The sequence below is a fragment of the Cornus florida genome, unplaced genomic scaffold (genome assembly GCF_030987335.1).
Source record: "Cornus florida cultivar Cherokee Brave unplaced genomic scaffold, ASM3098733v1 CherokeeBrave_3.0.0_Hap2_Chr04, whole genome shotgun sequence".
Classification (NCBI taxonomy): Eukaryota; Viridiplantae; Streptophyta; class Magnoliopsida; order Cornales; family Cornaceae; genus Cornus; species Cornus florida.
In genome coordinates, this window is record NW_026775574.1 from 22,903,974 (window position 1) to 22,910,315 (window position 6,342).

The following is a 6,342-nucleotide window of genomic DNA, read 5'->3' on the forward strand; positions in this document are numbered from 1 at the left end:
ATTTTACTAAAACAAACATATTAACAAAAGTGATGTGAATTCCAAGTCACATGAAGCGGAAGTGAGAGCGAAAGTAAATTCGAGAGCTGGAGCATAAGAGCGGCAAAATTAAGTCATAAATAGTGATAATTTGAGCCGGAACGTGAGAGCAGGAGCGTATTTGGAGCATGAAAACAACACCCGGTGAGAAAGATTGTGTGACTTACGGTGCGATTTTATTTCCCTTTATCCTGACAAATAAATAACAAACATTCATTTCCTGTCCATAATTCAATTTTCAAACTCTTTTACTTAAAAATATGAGGACATACCTAGACTAGGCTATACAATTGTTTCTCAATTTTTTTTTTCAGAATTTTATAATTCATTTTGTAGATATAGAATTTTAAAATTTGTAAAACTACTCTAGGCAATAATCATTAAGCCTTAATCATTTATATCTCCATCTCTAATCATTTATTTTCCATAGTTTTTTTTTTTTTTTTGAAAGGTCAAAGGTAATTGAATAAAAAGAAAATATGTACAGCCAAAAAGTTAGCCTGAGGAAGACTTGGACATACAAATTACAAAAGAACCCAGCCGAAATAGAAGAGCAAAACCCAGCCCATAAGAGGCCCAACATGACAGTTAGTCCCAAAGCACGAAAAACATGACAGTAAATCAGCCATTGAATTGCAACAAGGTGGAGCAGAGGTGACCACCTTCACCAATCAGATCCTAATCGGGATAATCAATTAATTTACTTACCATCATAGTTTTAACAATCAATTATTTGTGTTTAATATTTTTAAGCAAAGAAACAAGCAACATTAGGGATGCACACGGTCTGATTTGGTATGGTTTTCGATGGGATCAGAACTGAACCGTTTTCAATGGTTCCTAAAAAATTAGAACCGGAACCGTTGGAACATGGAACGAAACCATGAAGATCGGTCTGGTTCGGTTCCACGGTTCCCATTATAAAAATTTGAAAAATAAATTGTTTACTTTTACAAAATATATATATATATATACTTTTGATATGTTATTTAAATTAATGCATAAACAGTTACTTAAGATCACATTCATTTAGTCAATTAGTATGTCTAACTCACTTTAATACACAAACGGTTGTTGTAAGAGCCAAACATTATGGGCTAATAAAGTAATGATCACTAGTATTTTTTATTTTTTTTATTCTTTTTTATTTTTTATGTAAACATTGAAATAATAATACATTAGAAAGAGTTGAAGATTCAGAATGCGTCAAACCACTCTATATACACAATATATAACGGTTCGATTCGGTCCCAAAGGGTCTAAAACCATTACCGAATCGAAACTCAATCGTTCCAAAATTTTGTAATCTGAACTAGTACCAAACCAGTGTGGAACCGGAACCAAACTGCCGGTTCGGTTCTCTGGTTCCACCGATTTTTTGTGCAACCCTAAACAACATCATTGATAGAACAATCATCGATTGCTACAATCTCGATCAACTAAATTAAAAACATCAAAAGGAAAATTAGTGCACGTCTCTCTTTCAAATTCTTAAATATAATATTTCTGTAGTAAATTTGAGAGTTTTTTAAGCTGTGGCTATCTGAGGAAATTTCCAATTTATTAAAGGACACTCATTTTGGCAAATTTCCAAAAGAATAGAAAGAAATTTATATATAACGGTTAAGATATAATTCGTACATAAATTTCTTGCATATCAGTGAGCAGGTGAACAAATTAAACAGTCATTTATATAGAAATGTTCACTTGCTTCAAGGTTGCAAATCTTATTCATCCGGACTCCGAATCAGGCGATTTTTGAGTCTAACTTTGTTGATTTTTCGTTGTCTTTCTAATGGTGTGCAAGGCAACACCCGTTTCTGTATGAAATGACCATTTTGTGACGTATAGCGTGTCGTTGCTTACTTGACCCCTATGTGATAGATAGATTAGTTGATTTACTTGATGTGCAAAAAAGTATATCCACATCTCAAGTATTAATCATTAGATTCTATTGGGCAGTTAAAAAAGTAATTTATATTTTTATATCCAATGGTTAACATTTAATTCATACATAAATTTCTTACATATCAGTGAGCAGGTGAACAATCATCTATATGGAAATGTTTACTTGCTCCCTTTTTTGCAAGAAAATGTATGTATACCTCACGCGAAAAGGATCCTCTCCTTGATAATTTCTCTACTGGACTCTCTAAGATTAAATCCTATGGCCCAGATTCATCCACATCATCTTCTTATTAAACTGTCTTAGCACTGCCGTTTTGAAGCAAGACTCTTCTAACGTTAAACTCACCTAAAGTTATTGGCAGGTTTCGAACTCCCATCTCTCTCTAGCTTGTCTCAATTTGCAAAATGAAAAGTAAGGAATTTTCTTCAAAAAAAAATTGTGTATAATAAAAATGCACAAAGAGCTATAACATATAACAAATCCATAAATATTAAGATATAATCAACATTATTAGAAAAAGAGAGGGAAAAAAAGGCATTTTGAGCTACAGATTGACTCACTGTTTCTACCCTATTAATGGTGCATCGGACAAACAAACCCTTGCCTATTTCTTGTTATTCAATTCTACCATTTTAATTGTTGCAACTTTTAATATTGGTTACCAGAGCAAGGAGAACTTTATCTAATCAAATTTTGACATGTTATTTAGTCATGGATACTTATATTGATTGATGCTTTTTTTTTCTTTAACCTATCAAATTTTTTCATACTTGTTAACTTTAACGAGAGATTCGACGTCAATGGAAGATTTGAGGAAAGTTCCTTACTATTATGTTAGGGATTTCAGGATTTGCAAAGAGAGAGAGGCAAAGATAAAGAGAGATGAGAGTTTAAAAGCTATCATCAACTTCTAAACTGACTCATTCAGCTTGATTTGCACTTCACCCTTGCCAACAACGCTACAAGGCTGATCATCACCAAGACATACCTCGCCAATGTTACCCGGTTCATAGCTATCAAATACCTTTTTGCTTGAGGTGCCATGAAACAATATGTGAGTTTATGCAGCGGAAGATTAGAAAGTTTTGTATTTTGAAAACAAATCTATGTCATACTAACTTTACTTATTTTAACAATTAATTAATTAATCTGATGCAAGATAAATTAAAGCAAAGTAATAGAGTTAGAGATGACACCAGGATTTTTAGTGAGGAAACTGATGTGTCAGTTTAATTACCACTTGCAATAGTACGAATATTTGTATAATAGGATTATATAAAGTGTGTCGATCCCATAGGGAGATGATTGTTCTTTGCTTTATTTCTAACTAATCCAATTTACTTTTTGGTTTATAGGTAACTGATTAAATTGATTGATTGGTTGTTACGAACATAAAATAAAATTAAACTGAATTTAAACTAAAGAGATCAGAAAGAGAAAGGTTTAAAGGCTTTGACTTCACCACGAACTTCATACTATGGACAATCATTCAACTCTGGGGTTTTAACAATTTATATTTCAAACGAATTGAACTTAATAACATTCGTTCAATTCAGTTTTCAAGAAAGATATTTCATAAATTTCAATTAACTAGTTAACCTATCTGCAGTTAGCATGGACTATCCACCTACATTAACTAATTTTGTAAACAATCCATCTTTCCTAAGCATAGACTATGAAAATATTCATTTATAAAAAGTATTGGAACTCCATTACATGATCTCCATTCTTATGTTCGGCAGGGCTCCGCCAGATACCGACCAATAAGAATGGGTTGAGAATAGTTTAGAACCAGTTATATCTAAGACAAGGTAATAACTTTTCAAAAACTATTTAAAATATTAAAATCCAATTGAGTTGTCTCAATTGCTCATAATCATGTAATAAAAAATATAATATATTAAAATACCCAAAGTTAAAACAATCAAACCATAGTACTTAGGTTAGGTTACATCAGTGCCCTAAGAGAGCAATTAGCTACATCTACATCATCACGGACAGCACTTCTTTTCTCAGGATCTTCACCTTTTAAAGTTATGGAAACCTTAAAAGCCGCCACCACAATATCAGAACTCTAAACAATAAGAGGAAAAAAAGGACTTCTTCTACTCAGGCCTTGTGCCTTCTTTTATAGAAGAATTAAGGTTCTGGAGGGCTTTTAGGTATTCTGGCCCATCTGGAATGAATTAAGACTTAAAAAAGAATAATTCCCATAACTTATAAATCCAGTCTGTCATGAAAGGCTCGAGCTTTAGAAGCAGAGCTCGAGTTATTTGGCCTAGGCTTGAGCTTTGGAAGCAAAGCTCGAGCTTTCTTGAAATATAGCTCGAGCTTCAAAGAATGGTGCTCGATCTTCACTTTTCTATTTAGTCAAATTTCTTCAACTATTTTCCAAAGCGTCTTTTCCATCAACACTAAGAATATTTTTGGGTTTTCTTCTTTTAACATTGCTCGATCCTTGCTTCACAGGGCTCGAGCATTACGTATAAAGCTCGAGCTTTTGGGCTTAGGGCTCGAGCTCTGAATGACAATGTGGCGACCCTGGATTTTTCAATCCAGTGTATCTTGTGATGACCTGAAGCGAATCCAAAATGTGGAAGCAAAACGAAAACAAGTCCGTAGAGATGTACGTTATCCCTAGGACACAAGAATGGCCTTTTGAGGAGTTTCGAGACTCAATGGAAACAAAACGAAGACAAGGGTATCAAAACCCTACCAAAAGAAGGACCAAAGGTCATTTTACCCTAGGAAGAAGGAATTTAACTTCCAATAAGTCAAATGAGGTAAAAAGAACATCCAAAAACATTATTTGGTAACTTCACATGAAGTCCCAAGGCCAAAGGAAGAGAAATCCTAGATGACCCTATTTTGGTTCGAACCAAATCTGACATCTTCTCACTAAAATAAGAATATCTTGAGTTAAGAGAAGAATCTAAAACTAAAATTGATACCATTGGAAAGCTTACTTCAACATGGTCAGTTTAGACTCAAGAACGGACCAATTTGAAGTTAAAACGAAAAAGTTATGACAGTTTGAAGTTGGAAGACCAAAGCTGAACCTGCAAAAAGGTTCTGGAAGACTTGAACAGGTTCAGCATTTCTTGAACTAGTTCAACACGAACAGTACATCCATGTTAGACCCAAAATCACCCTTGAACCAGTTCAACAATTCTTGAACCTGTTCCACCACCCCAAGCAACAGAAAATGCAGCAGAAAATTGAAAAATGAACCCGACGCGGGATTCTCGAGACCAAGATGACATTTTTTGGAAAACTGCTGTGAAGAAAATCCCCCTAAAATTACATTTTCCATGTGACAAAGTCAAGACCAGAATTTACTTCCCGAAAAAAATCCCCAAAATGCCTTTAAGCTAGATTTTTGCAAGGAAAATATGAAATGAGCCCATAGGAGGCTCATTTCACCAACGAAAGAGTTTTTCATGAAAACGATCATGCACGCAAATGTAAATAGTGATTTTAAGCATGTGGGAATGGTTCACGGCTCCCGGAAATGGCCGATTCAAAATCCGACCCCCGACGGCCAAAAATGTCAAAAATAGACTTGGAATGGAAATTTTGAAATCCAAAATTATGAAATGGTTTCAAATTGCCGTTTGACCCTTGGTCACACTTCATACATGATTAATGAGACCCTATGAAAGAATAAAAATGGAATTTCCACACCCGATGCAACCATGGTGAAATAATAACTTGACATTTTTTAATATTTTCATAATATTTCATGAAGTTGAAAGTTACTATTGGATACCAAATACATGTCATTGGCCTCCGGCCTCATCTCATACATGTCAAATACAATACAAAAGGTGTATTTATGTATAAATTACAGATGTGGAATCAAATATACAAGTTTTGACATATAAAGTTACAAAATGGCATTTCATACTAACATTTGCATGAAATGAAAACTTCAAAGCTACGGGTCATCCAATGAATGATGAGTATCAAGAACCAAGTCTTCGTACCTAAAAAATGCCCCGGTAACTTTGGGGTGAGTAACATAAAGCTACTCGTAGGAGATGAGCATGCATAGACCTAGCAGTTTACAATATTATCACCTTAAGGTGAAACAATTCAAGAGGGCTCATGCCACCTAACGTCTATGTCAAAGTGAGACTCAATGATCATCCTAAGCTACCATAGCTCATTTCTAGTATAAATCACATCATTCATGCAATTCAATAACATAGAAATATGTTATACGAATCAACAAGATATAGATTCTCAAAGCTGTCAACTTGAAATCTATAATACAAAAACTACTAAAGTGTGTCATGCCACCTAGTGTCTATATTCCAAATGAGTCTTAGGAACCGTCCTAGGCTACATTAGAACAAATAAAACACAAATCACAATATCGATGCAATTTAACC